The following is a 26,897-nucleotide window of genomic DNA, read 5'->3' on the forward strand; positions in this document are numbered from 1 at the left end:
TGTTTATTTCAACCTCCACTGACTTTTAAGCTTTTTTTCAAATCGAAGTATAATTTATCTACAATGTTGTGCTGGTTTTTGGTGTACAGCAAAGTGATTCAGTTATACATTTTTTTCTTTTTCATATTCTTATCCATTATGGCTTATTACAAGATATTGAATATAGCCCCCTGTGCTGTACCGTAGGACCTTGTTTCTCTATTTTATATTTGGTGGTGTGTATCTGTTAATCCTAAAGTCCTAATTTATCTCTCCCCCACCCACTTCCCCCTTTGGTAACCATAAGTTTGTTTTCTGTATCTGTGAGTCTGTTTCGGTTTTGTAAATAAGTTCATTTGTGTCATTTTTTTTAGATTCCACATGTAAGTGATATCATATGCTATTTGTCTTTCTCCATCTGACTTACTTCACTTAGTACGATAACCTCTAGATCCATCCATATTGCCACAAGTAGCATTATTTTATTCTTTTTTATGACTGGCTAATACTTCATTGTGTATGTAGATCACATGTTCTTTTCCAGTCATCTGCCGATGGACATTTAGGTTGCTTCCACATCTTGGCTATTGTACATAGTGCTAGACGCCTCAGGATTCTGACATTCCCTCTGATGCCTCAGCTGAGGGAGTGAAAAGGCAAACCAGAAAGGCAGGATTCCCAGGTCTCAGTACCAAGGGTTTCTTTTCACTCTCAGGACAAGCAGATTTCACAGAGCAAGCATCCTAGGCACCTGTGAAAGTAAAAGTCAGACCGTTTCCTGCTAGCTACCAAAAAAAAAAAAAAAATGTGTGTTGGGGTTGGGGGAGGATGGATTTATTTTATTATCCACCAGCCTCAAAGCAACTGGCAAGCTGAAGATTAAGATGAGCTGACAGACAGGCCTGGAATCTGAACGGCTGGGGCCCGTGGCTTTTTCCCAAGTCCTTGCTACTTGCCTGTTTGCTGCAGACGGTGCCAGCCTGGACCGCACCATAACTGGGGGCCCATCTGCTATTCTTTGACTTACCAGGCACTAAGAGTGCAGCCCAACCAACTCATTAAACAACAAGATGATAGTACGGCTCCTTGAGATACCGGGTGACACCCAACTGCAAAGGAAATTCCAGGTCTATCCAGTCCATAGTCTACCGGCTTTGATGGAACTATACTTTTTGAACATATTCAGAAAACCAGAGCGGAACTGAAAAGCCATGCATGGTGGCCGTGAGAGTGGAGGCCATGCATGGAGCCCTCCCCCTCCCACCTATCCCATATTAGTAAACTTCATGGCTCCCTGCTTGATTATTCATTCACTCATTTAGCAAACATTTACCAAACACCACCACGCACTCAACCCTGAGCTGGGAGCTGTGAACACAAAGATAAGCAAATACACAGCTTCAACAGTACATTATTTAAAGAGGGTGATTGGTTTATCCCCCATTCCACTCAGTAAAGGCACGTCCTGGACGTGTGCTTGAGAGGAGAGACTTGACCTTCACCTCCTCCCACCAAGCATCAGTCCTCACGTGCCCTCTCCTTGTACACGTATCTCACTGATGCTAAGTGTGATTTCAGTCGAAGCATTTTTCATACCAAATGATCCTGAGTACACTACTTACCTTCTAGACAACTGAGGAAGGTTTGGGCCATATCCCACACACCCACCCCGCTACTCCCACAACACACACACACACGCACACACAATGTTGGTGTCCCAGGCTGCTTTAGAACCAAACTCCCTAGAAAGAGGCAACTGTACTCCAAGGCACTGATCTTAAGGGTTTTGTGTCGTAATAGGATCAGTTACAAAGGAGGCTCCAAGAAAAAGGTACCTGACCTGGGCGGGGGGAGAGGCGGGGTTACCCCACTCAAGCATGACATCCCAGGTTAGTGCTAGATGATCAAGAGGAGACTGCCAGGCAACGAAGTCACGGTGCTTAGGTTACGAAAACCATCTCCTGACGTCTGGGCCACAGGCACGAGCCTCTGTTTCCCTTGTAGGCCATCTCCACATGCTGCCTATTTCCCAGGGGACTTGCATCCAATGTTCAGCTCTAAAAGCCAGGAGCCGACTCTCTGGCCAACAGCTGTCGGTATTAAAAGCTTCCGATCCAATACGCCAGGTTTCCCTGAGTGGCTTTTAAAACTCTGGTCCCAGCGCTAAAAACCCTTCCTTTTTTTAGGTCAATAGCTTAAACAGCAGAGGGCAAGGGGACAGGATGCCGGTTGCATAAAACGCAGGGTAAGGACAAATCTTTCGACAGGAAGAGCAACGTCAGATCACTGGGTCTGTCACTCAGGCTGCTTCCCCTGAGCCTCAAACCAGAAACAAAGATATGTGGCTTGGTACTGCGGGAATGATTTTGGTGTTTAAATTCTGTCCCGTGGCTGGTTAAACAATCCTGGGGCATATTTTTGAAAAGGCCAAGTGGAACACTTTCAAGATGAAAACTGATCAGTGTGATCAAGAAACAATGCCCTCTGTAACCTGTCCCAGAACAAGACTTTGGGTTTTCTTCTTCCCCAGGAGGGTCTGGGGGGCCAAGCAGCCTGGGCCGTTGGTGTTACGGCTCCGTTTGTCAGGAAAAAACACCTTCTTCCATCAATCCTGGAGAAATGCAGGTGCTTCAATGCAGTCTCAAGAGTGCAGAGGGCCTCTGCTCCCTTCTGCAAGGAAACTAGTTGCATCAGATGCCAAGCCCCCCGCCTGCCCCCGCCCCCCGCCAAGTCCTTGGCCAGCCAGCTGTCCTGGGCTTCCGCGGGCTCTCTCCACGCATCCCTTGCTTCTAAATAATTCGGGCCTGCTCTGGAGGGAGACCTTTTGAAAACTCCAAAGAGAACAAGAGACAGAGACTGGATCTCTAAAGTGCTCACTGATTCTGTGCTATAAGGACCCCAGAGCCCTCTCCCAAGTATTTCTGCTTAAAAATATAAGCACAACCGAGTGCCCTTCGAGGAGCGAATGTCTAAAGGTGATACATCCATACCATGGGACATTACTCAGAACTCAAAATGAATGGACTGTTGATACATGCAACAACTTGGGTGGATCTCCAGGGACTTGTGCTGAGTGAAAAAAGGCAATCACGCCGTCCGATTCCATTTATATAACATTCTTAAAATGACGACATTACCGAGATGGAAAACAGATGACAGCCGGCCCTCCACATCCTTGGGTTCTGCATCCACGGATTCACGGGGCTGACTGTATGACGCCATCTTACATATGTGACTCCAACATCTGTAGGTCTTTGGCATCCACAGGCGTCCTGGACCCAGTCTCCCTCGGATACCGAGGGATGACTGCAGGGGTTGCCTGGGGTTAGAGAGCAGCGGAGGGTGGCAGGAGGGGTCCAGGTGGCGGAACTGTTCAGTACCCAGACTGTGAGGTATCTACCTCTGAGATGAAACTGCAAAGACTAAACACACACACACACACACACACACACACACACACACACACACACACACGTGCCTCTAAAACGAATCCATGTCAGTTTCCTGACTGTGGTATGTACTACCGTTATGCAAGATGTTACTATTGAGAGAGCCTGGGTCTTTTTGTATTATTTCTTCTATATGTATTATTTCTTCTATGCCTGTGAATGTGCAATTCGCTCAAAATTTAAAGTTTAAAAACAAAAAAGGATGCACAGGTTGAAGGAGAACACAGACCCGCTGCATTTGGCCGCTTTGCACAGCTCCCTGAGCCCTTACTAAAGGGACCCAGGTGCCCTCCCTGGGCCTCCCCACACCGCCTCTGCCGTCACACACATGACTGTAGCCACATACAATCTCCTTCTAAAGTTTCTGAGACCACCAGCACCTCTTTAGGGATCTTGTCAAAACTCCGGTCGCACGTTAGAATTAGTCAACCACTGCCTGGAACAGGAGTCTCCCTCAGAAAGCCAAAGACCTACCCTACAACAGTATTCTTCTAGGGGGAAATGGACCATTACTTACAGAACCCACACCTAGGAGCGGGAACTCCATGAGTTTGTTGTAACCATGAGCCCTGCGCAGCTGAAAATTAAAGGAACCCCCGACCATCCTTTTCCATTCCTTAATTTTCAGGCATACTTTTGTTTTCAGCCTAAAAACCACACAAATGCTGATTTATGTTACACGCACACGCATCATGCTAGCTCTAATTGCACGAGCACACCATTCTCTCAAACGTACTCTTAATTTTCCCCAAGCGTGGTATAAATTTCAAACCATTAAATAAAATGATTTTATACTGTCCTTGTGGAAGTTACGAACCCTCATCCCCACCAATGACATCACTGTTTCCATAGTAACTAATGTACTTCAAAGTGGAAAATGCAGATGGTGGCTTAAAAAAAGGGGGGGAAGAAAAAATAATTGGTAGAAACTAAGCATATCACAGTGTAAGTGGCGATACAGGATGTATCTGCATTCTGGAGTGCCCGCTCAGGGATGGGCAATAAATACTTTATTAGAACCCTTATGCTAACAGAGAGTCCATATAGCAGGGACCGATCAAATTACACAGTTGCCTTGAGAAAAATGGCTGCCCAGTTCAATGCGTGGGGGTACACGTGTGTTTCCGCAGCACAGGTACGGAACACAGGCTGAGTTTCAAAACAAAGTCACGGACTCCGTTTTACAGTGATGTTGTAATTATGCCCAACTGAGAATAGCAATTTCCAAAATATCTGCATGGCAGGAAGGAAAAAAAAATGCAACTGCTTACAAGAAAGAAGTGGAGGAAACTGGAAGAGAGGGAAAGGTTCCATTCTCAGTCCCCAAAGGTAAGAAAAAATAGTAAAATCTCCAGGAAGTGCAACATCTCTCTCTTTCAGCAAAAGGCCCGTTTGGTGAAGCGTTGGTACTGTTTCAGTTACTGTAAGTATTTCATTGTTTGGATGTTGGTACATGAAGACGTTTCTGCACATGAAAATCCATGCTCTGAGTGGTAAGGAAGGCAGTCAGGAGGTGATGATTCTGGGTGCTTTGACACAAGACTAGAGTCTGCTTTTAAAACATAACAGTGTTTGATCTGCCCCTGTCAAAATGTCATTCTTAACACTTAACATCCTTCACTGAAGCTCCCAGAGGCGCCATTGTTCACTTAGTCTCTGCACCGAGGGAGCCAGGGTTGAGAAGACCATCTGATGACACCATGTCCTGCAAACACCCAACCTGCTACCTCTTCTGACACCCTCTGGCCCCCATCGAGGACCTGCAATGCAACTGGAGTGGTGAAGCCGATCGAAAATGCCCAAATCCCCGCCCTGCTGACAATCGATCAATTTCACAGGATGATGGTTTAACTTTTAGGATGCGAGCTCCTGACCCATTTTGTCAGCACAGTTCTCTCTGCTTCAGGAAAGCTTCAGACAGAAGTCTTTCCCCAGGACAGTCTCTGCACATCTTAGCACCCGATCACCCAGCACACAGAGGACGGGCCAGGTGGCCCAGCCGCACAGCGTCCCCCGCCCCACTTCTGGCTGCTTGCTCAGGCCAGACTGCGGGTCTCGCTTTTGCTTTGTGGCCCACTGAGCTACTCTCTTCCCAAAACTTCCGTGTCCACAATCGCATTGCTTTATGTCAAAGCCTAAAACGACTCTTTTTTGGCCCAGTAGATAAGAGTCTAGAATTCAAAGCCTTCCCGGATTTAACTGCCACCTCCATCCAACAGGGCCATCTTCCTCCCCCTCCTCAAGGGCGGGCCTGCTGGTCTCCCGTCCTCTCCCTCACACACACCTCCCCACTCTGCTGCTGATCTTGCTCTTCCTGTGAGATCCACTTCAGTGTTCCCCTCTTCCCATCTCCACAAAGGGACTTTCACATCCACCCATCCATAGTCTCTCTTCCAAGAATCCCAGCCATCACTCTGATGTCATTTGCAAAGGTTTTGAGGAAAGCATCAGAACGTAAGGTCCTCCGGAGCAGAGATTTCTGTGCGTTTTGATAGTGTTGTGTCCCCAGCATCCAGGAGAGTGCTCGGCAGATCGCTGAAGCTCCATAAGTAGGTCTTGAATTAATACGGTAGCGTCACCAAACAAACAGCTTAAATGTTTTAAAGGCGAGAGAGGGAGAGAGAGAGAAGGAAGTGCAGCTGGAGAGTGAAATTCAAAATATATACAAGAACCACCATCATCGTCGGCACAGGCTTCACGCCAGATTAATTAAAACATTCAACAGTTATTTAAGTGGCTAGGCAAACGCACAAACTATAAGGGGAGAGGTTCTTCCACATCAGAATTAAATGCCTCAAATCAATAAAAACTATCTTAATGACCAGGAAATAAATCAAGGAATATGCGCCGCACATAATAGAAAATGACTTTGGGAAAGTGGCCTGTTTCCATCCAAATGCAGAAGGAACTGATGGAAATGAGGTTTCTCATTCCATGGAGTTGAATCTGTTCCATGTGGGTCAAACAGCAGGACCCCAAACAGATTGGCAAAAGTCAAACATCTACAGTTGGCTATGAGAGGGTTCGTGAGCCAGGAGTAGGAGTAGAGGAAGACCTGAGATACGGGGGCACCACCCCCACCAGGCAGATCTCATCCCCACCCGGTGGCCGGCCGGCCGGCCCAGGGGAGCCCAAAGCCACTCCCTGCAGGGTCATCTGGGAGGGGCCGTGCAAAACACACCAGGCCCATTCAACTGAAAGACCCCCGAGTCCAGGAGCATCTCCAGTTTAGGGCCTTCAGAACCACCAGGTGCCGGGCTGAGAGCACCTGTGGGCACGGGGACCTTCTGTTCCCAGGCGGCCAGCAGGAAGGTCCACCCGGAGGACAGAGCCAGCTTAGGCTCTGGATCCAAAAGCCCACGAGGGAACGCCACCCCTGGGAGGGAAAGTCAAAGGCCAGGATTCACTAGGAGGCAACACCTTATCTGGGAAGCTGGGACCCCGGCCCCAGATCAAAGCACAACTAAAAACTCTTTGTTATTCAACAGCAGGTGTTGGCACACTTGTCTGGAAAGAGAATGGGCTGTAAATAGTTCAGGCTTTGCAGACAAGGCGGTCCCTGTCACAGTGACTCAACTCTGCTTCAAGCACAAAAGTGGCTGGAGACAAATACCTGGAAATGAACCAAGCACGCCTGTGTCCCAGAACACGTGGCCGACAAAGTCAGCTTGCAGGCTGGATGTGGCCTGCGGGCTGACGTTTGCGGCCCCTGCTCTGGAACCAGCGTCACTACTCGGCACCTGCTCCTGATTTTCAGGCATCCCCAGGCTTCTCCGCGGTGCTGACCACAAAAGTCTCAAGGCAAAAAGGGCCTGACAGCCATCTTCAGGGACCCAGGGACGGGATGACCGTGAGAATGAGGCTGAGATCCGCTGACACGGGTACTGGGCACCGTACTCAGCCTTTTGCACGTGATAACTCGTTTCACGCTCTTGGGAACCCTCGGAGGCGGGTACCTTTATCATCCTCAAGTTCCAGACGAGGACACCAACCTAGATGGTGAGGAACCAGCCCAGAGTCATGCTTGCCAGGTGGAGCCGGGGCTGCAATCCTGGCAGGCCCGCTCCAGAGCCAAGCGCTTGCCTGTGGGTCTATAAACCGGACAGGCAGTGCCCACATCGTGCCAGGCAGCCTGGGGGAAAGACCACGACCCACCGAGGGTGGGAGCAGTAAGAGGGAAGGGAAGCAGGAGCGGCAGAGAAGTGTCTTCATAACAGAAGGACAACCAGGGTCCCTAACATTGAGCTGTAAAATGGGGACAAAACTGAAGGACTAAATGAGATACTATGTGTCAAGTATGGCATCAGTGCCAGTCACATAGCAAACACTCGATAAACAGGAGAGCTGATTACCACTGGTAACCAAGAGCGCAGCTACTCAGCATTTCGGCAATACCCTCACCTGCTACAAGGGTGCAGGCAGAGACCACCTCCCAGCTTCAAGGGAGCACATGCACCTTTCACTTGGAGAGGCCCAGTTGTCACTACCCAACTCAACCCAGCGGTCACCCTCAGCATCACGAACAGGGGTCATCCAGACATTCCTCTGAAGTATGTAAAAGAATGCGTTACCAGTTACCCAACATAATCAAGCAAAATGTAAATCTAGTCAAGAAAAAACTAGCATCCCATAAGAAGAGAGGGCGAGTTAGATCAAAGCACACGGAAGTTACTAGACAAATTCAGAACAGAGAACATTCTGTAGAAGGTTCTACATGATGATGACCTCTTCATAGAGTTGACAACCTCTTCAAGAAGTCAACATTAGGAGCAAAGAGTAGGGGAATTAGTCTAGATTACAAGAGACTGGAAGTTGTACACTTACGTGGACTGCAGCTTTATTCACACACTAAAATGTGGAAACAACCCAAGTGTCCATCAACAGATGCATGGACAAGCCAGTATATATTTACAATGGAATATGATTTCAGCTTTGAAAAGGAAGGAAACTCTGAAACGTGGTACAACACAGATGAACCTTAAGACATTCTGTTAAGGGAAACAATCCAGAGACAAAAGAACAAAAAATGTATGACTCCATTTACATGGGGTACCTAGAGTGGTCAAATCACAGAGACAGAAGCTGAGGGGGAGAAGGGAACAGAGAGTTATTGTTGAATGGGAACAGAGTTTCAGTTTTTCAAGATGCAGAGTTCTGGAGAGGGATGGCGGTGATGGTTGCACAACAATATAAATGTATTTAATGTCACTGCACTGTGCACTTACGAATGCTAAAGATGGTAAGTTTTATGTTATGCATATTTTACCACAGTAAAAAGAACTGAAAAAAAGAGAGACTGAAAGTCGTATAACAAATGAAATGCATGATGTTTAATTGGTCTGTGGCTGTTTAAAAAGAAAGAGTTCTAGACACTGAGCTACGATAGAGCTAGCAATGCCAAGTGAGATATTCTGGGAACATTTGGAGAAATTTGAATACGCATTAGCTCTTAGCTGAAATTAAGGAACAGACAATTTATTAGGTGTGATGACTGGGTTGCAGTTTTACAGGGAAATGACTGTATTTTGTGGAGAGGCATAACAAGGTGTTTAGGTGTGAAGTTTCCTCATTTCTACAGTTTATTATTAAGTGGTTAAAAAGAGGTGTGTGTATATACTTGTGTGTGTACGGAGACGTGTGTATATGTGAAGCAAATACGCCAAATCTTAACATTTGTTCAACCCTAGGTGGTGAGTACATGGGTGTTCACTGTATTATAATTTCTATTTTTGTACTTTTGAGAATTTATTTATTTTTTTAATTTAATTTTTTATTGAAGTGTAGCTGATTTACAATGTTGGTTTCAGCAAAGCAATTCAGTTATATATATACACACATATATATACATTTTTCAGATTCCTTCCCATTATATGTTACTACAAGAAATTGAATATACTTCCCTGTGCTATACAGTAGGACCTTGTTGTTTATCTATTTTATACACAGTGGTGTGTATCAGTTAATCTCGAACTAGTTTATCCCTCGCCCCTCTTCCCCCTTTGGTAACCATTGTTTCTTTTCCATGTCTGTGAGTCTATTTCTGGTTTGTAAATAAAATTTGTATCATTTTTTCAGATTCCACACATAAGTGATATCATATGATAGTTGTCTTTCTCTGACTTATGTTTAAGAATTTGTAACACAGAATTAAAAATAAAGGTGGGGTAAAAAGGCTCATCTATCTCCCAGTTTCTGTAAGGCTGAAATGACAGAATCCGTGACAACACTGTGAAACCCACTAAACATTCCACACACATAAGATGGGGGCCTGGTACCCATTTCTGATGTTGATGATAAAACCGAAATCCACGGTAGATAAATGGCTCTCCAATCAGGAGTCTTTCAATAAATATCCATTTATTCTTGGGAAGTCTGGTGAAATACTTTTTGAATAAGGGACAGGGAATTTTGTACTAAGGTTTGGAAAAATGACTATTTGTTGAAGAAGTGAGCATTAATTAGAGTGTCTGTTCGCACTGGTACGGAGCAGTCTGTAATTTTGTGGGGGTTATTATGGCAGAATTATTACATAATGGCCCTTGCTTGTGAGTAGCTGGCTCTTCTGAAGGAAAACAGAGTCACGGGCTGAGCACGCAAGTAATGGCACGCTGGGAGCGGGCCCTGTGACCAGCCGTGGGATGTGCAGTGGTCCATTTTCAGAGAACTCACATCACCTGCAAATACCATTCTGCACCCACGGGGAAGGGAGGGGCAGATAACACGGTTCTCTGGCCCAGCAAAGTCATGGTCAATGTCCATTACCTTTTCCTCAGTTAAAAAATTTAAAAAAGAACAGCACTGTTACCTCACAAGCAGTAACATGTTCAAATAATATCAAAACATCAAACATACTTAAGCATTCGATTCAGCTGCGATTCCCTGAGGTACAGTCAGAGGAAAGAGAAGGGATTTTAGAGCCAATGAACACTGGCAGTCCCAGGATCAAATTGGACAAGTTATTTAACTTCTCTGAGCCCTACTTTCCTTCGTCGCAAAATAGAAAAAAATGGCATTTCCCACACAGGGTTGTCGTGAGAGTCAGATTAGACCATTTACGTACTTCCTGCCACATGGAAGACCCTCAGAAAAGTCAGCTCTCCTCTCTGGCTGTGACCACCCCCCTTTAATCTTCTCATCCCATTTTACATTCTGAAAAGCAAAACAGAAAAGTTAATGAGAAATCTCGATTTGTATTAGCAAAGCCAAGCTGCAAACAACCTGCTGTATAGAAATAAAGGAGGTAAAATAGAATGAAATACTGGGGAATAGTATGCCATCCTTGAAGATGATGCTAAGTGCTTCTCAACTAAAGTGGTACAAACTTCTGCACAAAATCTCACTCTTCTAAAATTTAACCCCCCCCAAAAAAAAGATAAAGCAGAAATAAAATAATCTCTAGTCAAAAAACAAGAAACTGAGCACACCCCAGTGTCAGAAATTCAAATACTCCTGGCCAAGGAAAGTAAAGAAAGACTCCAGAGCATAGCAGAATAGCGTACAGTGTTGCAAGGCTCATGACCCTGTGTCCACCACCCTCAGGAAGACGAGGATGGAAAACATCCCTCCCAGTGCGATGGATGGATGTTTTTATCCCAAAGCATGAAGAGGAGCCACGAACCATGAAGCTGATGTTCTCTGCGAGAAGGAAGTGAACACTGCGGGAGTATACGGTGAAATTCGAGGCTGATCCAAGGCCACGAATACTGCTCAAGGGTATGCAGAGTGTGCCCCCACACAGAAAGCCTGAACCCACTTAAAAAGACCTTTAAAAGATCCCAGAAGCAAAAGCCACCAAACCCACACCTTCTGGCCACAACCAGTCAGCACCCTGTACACCACCTGCTATAGCTCAGCTAGCTCCAGCTGCTTAGAATATCTTCAGGCTACAGAAAACATGGACAGAAACAAACAAACAGCCTTCAAACTTTAACTTGGTGGTGAGATGGGAAAAAAAAAAAGAGAGGTTTCCAATTGAGAAATCACCCACACCCAGAACAACAAAGATCTGAGCAGACTCACTCAGGCAAGAACAAAGTGGAAAAAAAGCAAACAAAAAGGCATGGGCAGTTACAAACACAGACTCTTAGAGGAAAGAAAAATATGATGCATTGTATCAAAGACAAAGTATCCAGTCTGAAAGAAAACATAACCCAGGAAGAGGAGGATTCCCCCTAAAAAGACCTTTGAGACACAGAACTAAATATGAATGAGTTCAATACACTGAGAACTCAAAGGCAACATTAACAAACACATAAACAAACAAAAAAGAATGAGATCGTGGACCTAAAGAAATAAACTGGGGACTAAAATAAACATTATAGAGTAATACATAAAATAAAATCTATGTAGAACTAAAGAAAGGTGGCTTCAAATCGATTTATGGACTAGAGGAAAGCTAGAAATAAACACAGTGACTGTGAATGAAAACAAGGGATTAAAATAATCAGAGCAAAGCAAAGGAGTTCAAAGACAATCCAACATACAGATAACTGGCATCCAATTGGCTCTGTTGACTGAAATGAAAACATCAAGTTCCCCAAAAAAATGGCACAGCGGGGAGGGTATAGCTCAGGGGTAGAGCACATGCCTAGCATGCACGAGGTCCTGGGTTCAATCCCCAGTATCTCCATTTAAAAAAGGAATAAATACATAAACCTAATTACCTCCCCCCACCGAAAAAAAAATAACAAAGCTAAATTAAAATAAAGTGATGCTATTTTTAAAATATGGCATACATCACGCACTAGTAACATATATTGTGATTAAGTCACATGTCAAATATTAAGAACCAATGCCTCAGGCATCTCATCTATGAGCAAATAATCTATAAAGGAGGGAAAATTCAACTAGCCTTAGACTCATCTACAGCAACATTCAAGGGCAGAAGACAGTGACTTCTTTCAAGTTTGAAGAATATACATGCATTTGAAGAATATATATTGTATAAAGTCTATCCAGCCAGCCAGCCACGCTTCCAAGTAAGAACAGACGAAATCTGCAATGACGTAGTGCCAGTGATAAAGATAAGGTGGAACCCCTCCTTCCTCTTCCTAGAATTCATACCTTGAGCCATACTAGAGGAACCTCTACCTTCTGGGAAAAAACCACCTGCTTTCTGACTTCCGCACTCAGTCCTCCCTAAAGGGGCCGGAACGACTTACCAAATCGGTGAGACTGCAAAAGAAACCTAACAGGCTTGCACGCCGACCTCTTCCTTCTCCTATCCCTCCACGACTAGTTCTCAGGAGACACACATTCTTCTGCTCCTCCAGGAGGTAACCTGAGCAGGTGTGCCCCTGCAGAGACATAGCGCCTGCCATCCTGACCAGGAGCAAAGTACTGAGAAGCCTGAATCTGTCCAGAAACTGAGTTTTCCAACCCAAACTCCAAATTCTTCCATATAAACTCCAAGTTGGTATTTTTATACCCTGGAAGCTGGATATTATATCTACCACCCAACTGATTCTTAATTGGGGTGAGGAGGAATCAAAGAGGAAGGTGTAATGATCCCTCCTAAACCTCAATGTCAGTCAGGATTATTTCTAAATGGTAGGATTTAAAGTTTAAGATACTTTTTTCTGAACTTCCCTTCATTTTGAAATTCTTCATGATGAACATATATTGTTTTTATATAAATAGTAAGGTCATTTTTCTTTTTTTTCTTTTTTAAGAAGTTTTTTCCTCCAGTTTCATTGAGATAATAATTGACATACAACGTTGTATACGTGTAAGGTGTGCTGCATAATGATTTAAGTTACATCATGAACTGATGACTCGTAAGTTTAGTGAACATCCATCATCTCATACAGATACAAAATTTAATAGAAAAAAACGTTTTCTTTGTGATGAGAAATCTTAGGGTATACGTTCTTAACAACTTCCATATGTAACATACAGAAGTATTAATTGCATTTATCACGCTGTAATTACATCCCTAGCACTTATTTATCTTTTAACTGGAAGTTTGTACCATTTGACCACCATCATCCGTTACCCCCTCCCCAACCCCTGCCACCGGTAACCACAAATTTGATCTTTTCCTATGAGCTTGTTGCTTTGTTGTTGAAATAAAATTGCCCTACAACATTATGTTAGTTCCTGGTGTATAACACAGTGATGTGATGTTTCTGTACATTTCAAAGTCATCACCGTGGTAAGTCTAGTTACCATAAGGTCATTTAAAACCATGACCCCAGAGAACATCTGATGTTACAGAAGGTGGTTACAATGGTTTAGGGGAAGAGCAGGTTCCCAAGCAGAATGTGCAGTGTGTTCCGATTTTATTATAAAAATAATAATACCAATAGTAACACACTGCAGAGAGGCACAGGGGAAGCACTCTGAAGGGGTTATCTCATTCAGCATTCACCAGCTCCTCTGAAGTAGGTACACTCCCTATTCTATCCTCAAAACCATGAAGGAACACGGGCAGGTGGACCCAGAGACACTGAAAGGACACCCCAAGTGTCAACAGAGTATCTCCAGGTCAGGGAATAATGATTGGATGTTTCTTCTTCTTCGCTTTTTAACGTATGACTATTTACCTACATTTTGCAAATTTTCAACGTAAGTATTTCCTGTGTAAATAAGTAAGACAGGAATGTCTTTACATTCAGAAAAAAAGCCACAAGCATGAACTTGAGGTTCAAGTTAATGGTAAAAACCAAGGGATATGGCCACACGGGGCTCCGAGCCATCTCAGCCAGTGCTTGGCTGGCCCGTCTGCGGCAACAGGTGTGGGCCCCCGGGCCAGAGGCATTCTGCCCAGACTCCCCACACACTCTACACAAGCCTCGAAGCTGAAGGGCAACCAGCTCAAATAAATCCCCCACTAGCCTCCCAACCCCCACGTCACAGGGGCCTTTTCCCCGAGCCAGCTAAGTTCATAGGATACCTACTCTCTGGACCCTCGTGATGATGCCACGGACGAGCACCCCCCCCCCCCACTGTCTCCACAGCCGGCCAAGTCCTTCCCAAGGAGAACGGGAGGGGAAGTCGGAATGGCCTCCGTCCAAATTTTAAACTGAAAACTGCACGCCCACTTTTTGTTTGGAGACATTTCCTGTGTGTGAACACAGTTTGTTCTGTTACCAGCTTTCAAGTGATCCAGAACTGATACATCTGAGGCCAAGCTTAAGTGTTTTTTGGGGGCAAAAAAAAGGCAAATACGATAGGGCCTTTCCTAATTGTAGCTCATCTTGCAGAAATCTCATTTGGAGATAACTTAAAAGAGAGGCTGAACACAGAGGTGTCATTGTGCATGGATGCTACACCTCCCCTCCTCCACTGCCCCCACCCTGGCGCACACAGCATTCCCAGACAACCAGCATCCTTTAGCCCCTAAACGCCATCATATAATGCAGCCATGCCTGCTTCTGAGTCTGTGGATGTGGCTCCCTCCACATGCTGCAAGTCTGCCTTCCAGCAGCATTTTAGGGCACGACTTCAAAGCTGGGTGGTGAGGGGGCCGGATGAAAACCTTGCCAAGAGAGATACCAACAAATTCCCGCACTGCTGGCTGGAGCTGAGACTCCCCAGCACCGGTTCTGACACGCCCCAGTGTAGGGCTGTGGCCCCCAGGTTCCCAGCCTGCCCCTTCTCCATCAGAGGCCCCCCAACCCTGGCATGTCCAAGGGCTCTCCCCAGCCAGACTCACTCAACACCAACCCTGACCTCTCATTCCCTTAAATCTACTCTGACCAAGGCTGAGAAAGTCACTTTACATCCGCAACCACACACATTCTCCTCATCCACCCAGGCCCATCTCCGACACCACCTCCCACCTTGACCCAGCACTTCGTTTCTACGGTCAGAGATCACACTGTCCCATCCCTTGTAACACAGCTCGACTCGCTTCGAGGCTCCAGGAGGGCTGAGTCACCGCCTGGCCTGGGACCTGCAACAGTCTAATGAATGAGTAATTAATGAAAACATTATCAACACGTCGTCTCCCCCACTAGGGTACATAAACTCCAGGAGGGCCAAGAACAGCCTTACTCAACTCTGTGTTGCTTACAGCACTTAAGGAAGTTGTCCAAGTTAATTAGTTTGGCAGAGACTGAGCTAAAGTCTTTTAAAAGGAGCGTGTGCTGAGAAATTCCGAGAATCACACAGCTCCCACCTCCACCAAAAAACTCGGAGATGAATGAGATTGGGAGGCAGACATCTGGTCCTAATGTAACACCTACCTGGCCAAATCCACGAGTGGCTGGCAGAGCGATAAAGCCTCTCCCAGCCTCACCGAATCGGACATGGCTTCAGGGAGGAGGCAGGGCCAGCTGGAAACTGTACCAGGTTTGGTTCCTGTTAAGGAGTCCCAGGTGTCAGAGACAGGGAGACGGACTCCACACACACACACCCACACACAGAGCACACACACATCATCCTCACCCACATGAGATCCCGGGCTCTTTGTAACACGCATTTCTCTTAATCAGATAATACGATCATCTAATTCAATCTCTGCATTCAGCTCTGCCCAGAAGAGGGCAAGGACTCGCTGAAAGCTACTCATCCATCCCACCAGACTCACTCCCCCAAGCCACGCCACGCTCCCGGAGAGAAACATGAAAGGGAGCAAGGATTATCCCTGGGCAGCATTCCTTCAAAGACAGGGCCTTCCTGGTAAAAACGATTCTCCAACCAATATCCCATAACCTGCCTCCCCAGCCCCAAACCCTAAAGAGGACAACGAGTTTGTCCTTTCCTTTGTACCTTCGGAATGACTTAGGGTCCTTTGCTGTTTTTCTTCCTTGGCATTATGGGTTGAACGTGTCCTCCCCAAAAAAGACATGTTGAAACCGTAATTCTCGGGATCTGTGAATGTTACCTCATTTGGAGATGGCGTCTTAGAAGATGTCATTAAGGTAAGATGAGGTGATTAGGGTGGGCCCTAATCCAGCTTGACTGGTGTCCTTGTGAGGGAGAAGAGAGATACACAGAGGGACAATACCATGGGACCTCGGGGTCTCAGATTAGCGAGGTGCACTGCAAGCCAAGAAAGGCCAAGGATCAGGGGCCACCACCAGAAGCAGACGCTCAGGAGAAGCAAGAAAGGATCCTGCCCAGAGTCTCAGAAGAAGTGTGGTCCTGCAGCCAGCTTGATTTCAGACTTCTGGCCTCTGAGACCGTGAGAAAAGAACTCTGTTGTTTTGTGGTCATTTGTTAGGACGGCCCCAGGAAACTAACACACCCGGTTTCTTCCTCCAGAAACACCCAGAGAAACACATTCAAATTCATCCACCTTCCCACCTCCGGGTCCAAGTCCAGCTCACAGCCTGAGGATACAGGGTCCCTGTGGCCTTCTCTTTACCACCCACTGCATCTTTCTGTATCTAAGGGAGATAATACAACCCGATTCTGGTCTAACATCTCAGATACTGAAAATGCTCAAGCATGGCCCGACTGCCCTACAAACCCCATGGGAGAAAAGGCTGAAATAGACATGAAGACCCCACTCCCTGACTGCCACTCCCAAATTCAATACAGTAGAGCTCAGAGCTGGTCCAGGATGGCGAGAACGAACATGCAGGCCAGGGTGAAAGGTGGGATTGAACAGTGATGACTGTGTAGGAGGCAAGGGCACCATTGCCTCGTCCACTGAATGAGGATGGTGGGAAATCAGCGGAGGAGCCGTAGGAAGGGTATTAACAGTGCCCGTGGCATCAGCCCGGCATGCAGTCCCACTCAGGAGTGACGTGGGTCTGGACTCCTGGGAGCACGCCCTTGCAGGGGTCGCGCACATCGGGCCATGACATCCTGCCAGGATTGGTGAAACGTGTCCGTGCTGGGGTCAGGGACCAGTGGAGGGAGGCTAGAATCAAATTAATGAACAACCAGGAAGCAACAGAGCTGAGCGGACCACCATGACCCCCAGCACTCAGCTCACCTGGCACAAAAAGAAAGGCAGTCACGAAGGTAACAGACCTGAACACAAGAACACTCTGCTCTCTTCTGGGGGGACCTGAAACATTTCACTTGTCACATGGAATCGTCTCCCTGATAGCAATGGGTGCCAGGAGCCCTGGGATGATTTTTAATTGCTGCTTATGTGACAAAAGCATTCCGCAATGAAATCCAAAGTTATCAGAAGCCAGATAAATATAAATGTATGTATTTTTATCTGTTTACGAGATTAAGGACAGCTATGATGTCTAATAGGAAACACAGCATCTATTAAAAAAAAAAAAGGGAGAGATGTTTTAAAAGCAAATAAGAGAAATGAGTGATTTTTTTCCAGCATTTACCAAAACATTATTTTCATTTGTATATGTTTATAATCATTATTTCCAAAAATTAAACTCTTCCTGTTTACCTGCTCACATCTGCTGACGGGGCGGCTCTGGAGCACATTCAGGCAAGTTATTTAGTTCTGTGCCCTGATTTTGCCTAAGATGAAAGTAGCAAATGTACAGCCATGTTATCTTTAGAAAGACCTAAGAATGGGTGTCCCAATGCAGGCCGATGCCAACCTTGAGATACAGGGACACAATGCCTATTAGACAGTTCATCCCACACGGGCATCTTACAAGGTACTCGAGCTGCCTTGGGCTTTAGCCCAAGCGCTGCTGGCTGCACGCGCCACTCCGAGCCCAGGCGCAGCACGGCGGGCCTCCCCATCTGCTCCCATGAACCACAGGCTGCAAAGCTGCAAAACTGCTCGCGGACTTTTTGATCTATTTATCTGCATCTCCACGGATTGGCAAAGGTAAAAAGGAAGGTGCTAATTTATGTTTTGTTTCCAAAAGATATCCTTCCCTTGGACTGGCTGAAAAGCCTCTCACTGGCAAGTTAAGTTAAGCCTTGCAGCCAACAGCATTTACCAGCACTGGGGAGGCCACACACCACGCCACATAACAAATCACAAGTCTTGCCTGAGTTTTTCTGCATAAAGACTAGAGAGGCCCATCTGAGCTCTTCTATGGCTATTTCAACAGGCCTAGGTCCTCTTAAGTCTTTTCTCCCTAGTGAGCACCATTGACCACAAAGTACACTCCTTGTCTACAATTCAGGAGGCTGGAAATCTGAAACCAATCATGCAGTGTGCTGTGCTGTGCCCCGACGCATGCATGGGTTTGAGAAGAGGGCAGTGTGATGTGCCACACTGAAATGTATGCCAGTTTTGCAAAACAGGACAAAGTACATCCTTAAGGGCCATCAAGGTAGGGCTTCAGGAACTGAAATGGCCAAAGGATACAGCCCATCACAGTCAACAGTGATTTTCTCCGATGCCCCACTGAACAGCAGGAGCCATCGCTAAAGTGACCTGAACAGACACCTGCCCTCTGCCACTTAGAGATGCAGGGACCACAGACCCAGGGTGAGCCTGTGCACCCTGGAGAGAAGGCAGCCAGCTACCAGGGGGTCAGCTCTAGGGGGCTCTGTGGGTCTCCTTCAAACAATTCTCTGACCCTAAAAGGCCAACAGAGAGATGAACGAATCAACACTATTCTTTATTTTACAGGTTGCATCACAATAACTGAATCTTACATAAGACAAACTTACACGTCCCTGCTGCTTGGAGATTTTTCTCCCCATTAAGGGAATTCTCAAACCCAAGATTTCAGGTACAGTATTGTAAAGCTTATATAATCCGTCAGAGGGCAGCGTTCCAATTTCAACTGGCTTATATTCAAGGCGGTAATTTCTCACTCTAATCAACAGGAGATGGGAGAACAGCAACATCAGAATGGGGTGGGGGGTGCGCGGGGTGGGGGGGGGCAAACCCAACCATTAGAAGGAGCCTGCCTATTTTACATAAGCATTTTCCAAAGGGATGGGAGGAGGGAAAGACAACAGCCATCCCCAAGATCATTTTACAATAGGCTTTAATTGAAAAACACCACCTTGACACTGTTTGCCCTACAACAACCTTGCAAGTGCAGAAATGAAGGTGAAAATATTCATTTCTACCTTCCCCAGGCTCCTGGGGTTGTGTGAGCAGTGCTGCAGGAGGGAACTGGCTATTTTATGATATACTATTTCATTATAGCCCCCTGGGCTATGTGTCGAAAGTCTGCTCAACTCCTCCCTATTTCTGCTAACACTACACAACCAGGAGCTTACATGGCTCTGAAGGGACAGCCACCACAGCCTCTAGACATACCAAGAAGAAGCTTCAAGGGTTGCCTGGACAGCCAGGTTCATTATTCAGAGACCCGTCCCAGAGGGCGACCTGCCAGACAAATTAGAATCTGCCACCACGCAGGGAATGTGGATGGATGGATGGATGGATGGATGGATGGATAGACAGACAGATGCACAGACAGAAGAGCAGACGGCATACTCTGGGCTTTGGAATGGACTTGCACTACTGCCCAGTAAACTAGACCTTCTGTCACACCCTCCGAATGCAATAGTCACACCACTGCCTGCTTGGTTGGGTCTGAGGCCACAGCCTGCTTCCGGGACCCTCAGAGCACTCACTGCAGAGATTTCGACAAAAAACAACCCTAAGGAAATAAGACCCCCTCGTTATGGTCAGTACCCTCTTTAATTCCGTTACCACGTAACTTAAGGTGTCACCTGGGATATGACATCCCAGCAGCAGAGGGTACCGGGGAGCTATTGCCTGGGTATTTATGATGGAAATCACGAAGGCAAAGGGGACAAGGGACTGGGGGCTCGCCCCCCTCCCCTGCTCCCCAGCCACACACAAGGGCTTATAGCAACCGATGTCGCTTTTTGCTTTCAAGAGTGAGTGCTGAGTGGACGGGATACATGAGACCTTTGTTTTAAGTCCAGGAAGATTCTAAGGACCAACCCTCCTAACTTAGTGAAATAGCTATTCCCCGTCTGGAGAAAAATGTCCAGTCGCTGAAGAAACAGCTGGGTTGGTTACCATCATTTCTACTAAAGAACAAGCAATGAAGCAGTTCATCAGAAAGGACTTCCCTTTTCAGAAGGGCTCGGCTCCAAGCCCCAAAGAAGAATCGAAATAAAGAAGCTGGGAGCAGCCAACTGCAGAGATTCTGCCTGCATCCAGCGGCAGGTTCCCTCTCCGCACACTGTCACAGAATGCCCAGAAGGAAGGCTTGCGTACTCCACAACCGTGGCTGCAGAAAGCTCAGTGCTTTAGGAAGCTGACAGGTTCCTTCCTCAGCGACATCAACACAAAGCCACCAGGGTTCGGTGGTCTGGGGTCCTCAGCATGCCCGTTCTCTCCTGTGATGCCCATGGTATTTGAACGTGAACCTCGGAATCCACCCAAAACATACACTGCAACTTGACTGAGAAAAGTGCGGTTCGTGCCCTGTCCTTCCCAAGATCAGGACTGATCAGACTGGAGGAGGAAAGCTGCTCCTACAAGGACTGACGGGAGGAGGGGGCACCGTGCAGAAGGTGTCCTCTTAAATAATCACTATGAGCCTTAAGCCTAGATGGACGAATCCACGGGACGAGCAGCCAGGCTGTGTCGAGAGCCCGACGGCTCTGCTTCTAGGAAACCAAAGAGGATCGCGATCCGGGGACTGGTCACAGCCATGCTTGCTGAGCCCTGCTTAGTACTGCAAGAGGACCGAGGTGAAGGCAGTGGGTGTGGCGGGGGACCTGAGCCCTTCCCTGCAACCAGCGCTGAGCTCTGAGGTTGCACATTTTAAACAAGGCTGCCTGGAGGGTAGCATATGTCCACAACATATGTCCCTCGGTCCCCTCTTCTGACATCCCAGGCTGCCTTGAACTGACCACTTTTCATCCAGAAAAGCAGAGCAAGGTACAAGGGCCCAGATCCCCAATTGAGGAAACAGAGCCCAAGCCACACACAGTACCCCAAATCCTCAGATCCCTGGAAGGGGTGTCTGCTCTGCCAAGGTCAATGAGTGGGGTTGTGACATCACTGTTAAAGTAGTTATTGAATACCACACACTACGAGAAGCACTCTGTCACGTGTCCTTGTATTTAAATCTCTCAACCATCTGTAAGATAGGCTTTATCAGCAACCCCATTTTTCAGATAAGGATATTGAGGGTCAGGTAAGTCAAGTCATCAGGAACTGGTAAGTTATCCGATCTAGGTTCAGTCCTAGGTCTTTCTGAGTCAAAGCCCAACACCCTCTGCCCTGCCCCTCAGTCAGCTCCAAATCTAGACCTACCCAGTCTTCTCCACACCGTGGCCATGGACCAGAGCAAAGATGCTGAAGCCCTCCCAAAGAGAGGTATCAGTGCATCTGTCCCTTCTCCAGCCACCTCAAAGTGCCCCCTGACTGTAAATTGTCAGCAGAACCATGACTATAGCAGGTTCCTCTCCCACGTGACTAGTAATTTTTATAGCATCTGTCAGATAAGATGGATTGCTGTATTTATAATAAGAGAATAAACAGAATTAGCAACTTACTTATCAGTACTTATTTCTCGCTTTTAAAAACTTTTCACCTCCCAGACAAAATGTTCAGCTGAATAAGAAAGGCATCTGAATGTATAATTCACTACACCAAAACCAAAGCTTGATGGAAATAACTGTATTTCTCATCGGTTGGGGCTATATAGTTATTATGTTTGCAGCAAGTATGTACAACCGTATTATTATTAATAAAGACAGCCAGTACTTATCAAGTACTTACTGTCAGTGTTGAAAGTGCTTTAAGTGTACTGACTCAGTTAATCCTCACAGCAACAGTGTGAGTTTTAAAATTAAATACTAAGGCACAGAGAGGTTAAGTAACCAGCCTAAGCTCACACAGCTGGCCAGGGAAGGACATAGGAATGAATTCCAGGTCTTCTAGATGCTCATCCAATAAGACACAGCTGCCACAGGTACAAGCCGTTCTCTACCTGGGAGTTTTAACCATTTATCTTGGAGTTCTCATCATTAAAAAATACTGTCTTCTCACATTAACACATAAGCACTCAGGCCACATCAAACACAAGTGCCTTGGAACCACACCAATCCACTTATCATATGAACCAAAGTCAGTGACTCCACTTACTGTTTCCTGTGTATTGTCTCTTTCATAGATACAGAGAGAGAAACAGAAAGCAAAACTAAATTAAAAGAAGAAGGATGCTGTCTTCCTGGCCAACAGATCACCACCGGCATTTCTGAGAAGGAACAAATTGTGGGTGATTTGTCTTCAGGGGAGACGAGGTTCTAAATCCATGTGTGAGCCATACAATCAAAATTACCACCAAAATATCTCCGACATCCTCAAAAAATGACAGCATACCGTATTTGGTGAATGTAACGCTGTACAAGAAAATGGGTGTACGTAAACAATGCACACGCTAAGGCATGGAGCGTGATAGGGTATTTGCACAGCAAAACAGAAGTGAATAGAAGTGATGCTAAGTGTTTGACTCTACGTCCCAGGAACATGGTTACTCAGTGGTGTGTGCAGCTAAGCCTGGGCGAGTTAAACGTGGTCCTGAAGTTGGAAGTAAGGTTGCTGGATTTCTCGCAGAGTTGAATTCTCCACCACAGCAGGGGCTAAGCACCTCGTGCACAGTCACCTGCCTGCCCACATCACCTGGCAGGCCCCACCCTCCATAATCCAAGGACCAAGGTCAGCTCAGCATCAGTCCCTGTGGCCTACTTCTATGCGAAAGGCGGCTGTATCCCCATCGTTTCTGCTGCCTTACACTTACTCGTCCCCGGTCCGTCTGCCAAGTCCCTACACAAGGCAACACCTCACAGCTTGCTTTAGTAAGATGAGCGAGAGAAATTCACAGAGACCCTCCTGCTCCAGTGGCCTCGGCACCAGAGGAAACTTATCCAGCCTGGTACAGAACAACACCAGTCCAGGCAGCTGGCAAGGAGATGAGTTTTAATGCTGAGCAACAGATAAGCACATCCTGGCCACTGGGCAGAGGCCTCCAGGCCATCCTCTTCGTAAGGTATCTAAAACCGAAATGGGGAGAGTTACACAACTCACAATTCAAATTTTTTTTATAGAAAGAATATTTTACTTGTCCTTAGAAGCCATAAGGACGATAACGATTTGGAAATGAGACTGTACCAAACAATAGCCAAAGACGAATCACCCATCTATGCCTTCTCTTTGGTCTGGTCACTCAGAAATATGTTATCAGCTATCACTCTGTTGCTGGTCCTCTCCCATTCTTTTTCCCCATATATTCACCACAGCTTACTTTCCCTTGCACACAAACTTGAGAGCCCTTGCTCACTTCACAACTCATTCCGTTTCTGCGATGGCTAAACACACGAGAGGAAATCCCCATGGAAATGGAGGTAGGTACACAAAGCCAGTTGAAAGAAATTTTCAGAAATAATTTTTCCCCCTAAATAATTATTAGCTAAACATTTTCAACTAAGCTGTGAGAAAAAAAAATTAGAGTAATTTTATTTCTTCCTACCTGGGGCTATATAGTAATTATGCACATGGCAGGGAATTTGTCACTTTGAGTAACCATAAGTGTGTAAAATAATTTAAGGGAAATACAGTTGCCTTAATCATCATACTCATTTGACAAGGACTTTAAACATGTTTCTCAGCTGTCCGCTTCTGGGTTAGATGGGCAAAAGAAAAATCATCTTTAACATGATGCATCTTTAGGGGAAAAAAAATAGGAAAAGAACAAGTCCAGTTGTTTCACCTCACGCAGTGACTGCAAGCCCACTGAATGCTCTCAGGCATGGAAAAAAAAAAAAAAGCAACTATAAAGCAGCGAGATGGAACCTTGTGGAACCTTGTTTAACACTCAGTCATCCGCCTCTCACTTTGTCACCACAACCTCAGGCTTCATTTCTGCGTAACTCTGAATGGGGAAATGCCGACCCCTGGTTCATAAGGACCGTCTATGTGCTCCAGCCAAAGACTCAATTGGCCTTTTAAAGTTCTCATCCTGAAGAAATTCAAATGCATTTGTAATTGAGCCTCATTCATAACTGCTCAGAGGTGTCTGTAGTTTTAATTTCCTATACACGTCCTTATCAATGCCAGTCCTCAGTAACTTGAGAGCATACACAGACTTCTGTAGGTACGGCTACCCTCAGCGAACGGCTTGGAACATCTCATGGGTCTCTACCAGACACCATAAAGCGCACACGAAACAACTTGCTCTCCGTGCGGTTCCCAGATGCCTGTGCCTGCTCCGAACAGCCCAAGACTTAAGCAGATGTTACATCCTTGCAAGTAGGTCAGTGCAGACTAGAGCCACCCGAAGCAAAGACCTGGGAGAGGAAAATTAAACTGCATCCTCTCTTCAGTACGCAGTGGGGCTCAAACCAAACGGGTCCCTCTTCTTAGGCTGAAAAAACATTTCCTAGCCAGCCAGGTTGTTTAAGTGACTACAAGAGAACATCCCTGTGACTCTTGGCTTATCTGAAGCATGACCTCCAGTTAAAACACTGGCAAGGGTAACAGATTTCAGAATCCACAGCTGTCCCAGGTTGCACCAGTCACCTTACCTATAGCATCAGGGTCAACGTCCTTCTGCACTCCTCCAGGAGACCCTGACACTCGGGCCAGAAGTTGCCGGTCCCCTACCTAGCTTAACAATAGTGGCTTTCTCATATACAGGTCTACCTTGAGTTTGGGTAGGTTCTTGAGGGAAAACACACACACACACACACACACACACACACACACACACAAGTTGCTTCTCACATCACAGGCAACATCCTACTTCAGTTCTGCAGTCGGTTGGGAAGCCTGTACTAGTGTCACTGAAGACACTGGGCAATCTGTCTTTTCAGAATAAAAGGGAGAAATGAAAGGAAGAATCTGAATATTTTTAAAAAATGGCATCTGGGAAGATAAAATAAGAAGGTGGCTACTGCATGGCCTTTGGGAATCAAACAGGAAATAGAATTTGCGATCACCCTTCCCTCCCTGAAAGTAAGCAGGGTCGGCAGCGCCCCAAGGTGTGCCTGTCATCAGATATCTGAAAATGCTTCATTAGAGGGGCAAACCGATCGCCAGTGTAAAGATCATATATAGCACACACTTTGCACATGGACCCTGTGTGTGTGATCGCCTACGAACACAGGGTCTCAGGTTTCCTAAGAAAGCCGTGATGAATTAAAAGGGAGAAATCTGCCTTTCCAGCAAACATCATGTACTGTTTCATTCTCAAAAGCATCCACGCAGAAGTCTCACCTAGCTCAAGGAATAACAAACTTTTAATTCTCCTTCCCAAACAACAGATGAAGAGAGAACTCTCAAACGGCCCAGAAGAACATAACCCAGAGGTGGCTGATTCAGTCAACCCTGGTGAGCAAACGATTTATTTTCATGAGGTTCAGACGGAAGCAATGGAGAGTCGGGGGCAGCCGGGCAAGGCAGAGCCCTGAGCCCCTTGTGCCCTCATTCCTAGTCATCCAAATGAATTCAATTTCCTAACCCTGTCCTCCCTGGGACCTACATCTGCTTTCTGCCAGTCACCTGTTGACTCCCGTGCCCCTGCCCCTCGAACCAGGCTTTCCATCAGCCCAGGCTGGAAATGTCAAGAGGTCCTCACCAAGTGGACTGAATTCCTCCTCTGTCTGCTGCTCGCCTATTCTGGGATTAAAGTCAATTGCCCATCTCCTGGTGCCAGCCCTGCCCCTAACGTCCACCACCCCATCAGCCCTCTGCTTCTTAACCTTCTTAACCACTCATCGGACTGAAGCCCAGCTTCATTTCCTCCCAAAACCCTTAGGTCATTGCAAGCGAAAACTGAGTCCATGCCTTTATCATTCACGGTGCGAAAAGTTCTGTTGGTGTTTGCCACACATGAATAATGCACCCTGTTGAACAGAATCGCGTTGAGGCAAACTGTTCAACGGAAGGCAGCTGGCAATATACTGACTACCTCCTCTTAAACAGAGACCCGGTTAAGCATGACATGCTTTGCATATGTTACAGCGCAGACCCACATATATTTTGATTACTGGGCATTTGTGTCTTAGTAACACGTCTCTGTTTGAATATTTTATAGTAAAGTTCCCTCCAAGGACACTCTGATAAACCGACCTCCAACACACGGTTACTCCCTAACTCCAAAATTCCGAAGGCCACAGGTACTGTCTGTAACTATATATTAGAATTACAGACAAAGTGCATTTCATAAAACAACAATCTAAACAGAAAAGAAAAAGTGCTTTTGGCTACAAGGTTCACGGGCAGCAGACAAGTCATGGATGCAGACAGTAACAGGGATTTAAAGGATGCCTTTCATCTGACAAGGAGCAAAGAAAACGCATTTGATTTTTAGAAGTCCTGTAAGTCCGTCACCCCAGGAACCGAGCTGAGTTTGTATAACCCTGTCTTGCAATCACATAACTGACTTTACCCCACACCACAGACCAAGCAAGCCCCAAGTCTCAGGAGACTGCCTATGAATGGTACAGACGGGGCAGCCAGCAGCAGGCCCTCATTAACTTGACCCCAAGGCCAGGAAAGAGGAATTAATGGTACCATCGGGAAGAGCATGATTCTGTCTCAGGATGTGGTTATCCAACAGCCAAAATCTTGTCCAATTCTATCACTATCAAACTTGCTCACTAACACTCAAAGTCTATGACATTTGATTTCAG

The 26,897-nt window shown here is 46.3% G+C and overlaps 1 protein-coding gene across 2 annotated transcripts in view; it reads right to left on the reverse strand.

The window, feature by feature from the left end:
* Nucleotides 1-26,897, reverse strand: part of SLCO3A1 (solute carrier organic anion transporter family member 3A1) — a 265,593-nt gene that overhangs the window by 237,346 nt on the left and 1,350 nt on the right. The window lies entirely within an intron of this gene.

The sequence above is a fragment of the Camelus dromedarius genome, chromosome 29, assembly GCF_036321535.1.
Source record: "Camelus dromedarius isolate mCamDro1 chromosome 29, mCamDro1.pat, whole genome shotgun sequence".
NCBI classification, from domain to species: domain Eukaryota; kingdom Metazoa; phylum Chordata; class Mammalia; order Artiodactyla; family Camelidae; genus Camelus; species Camelus dromedarius.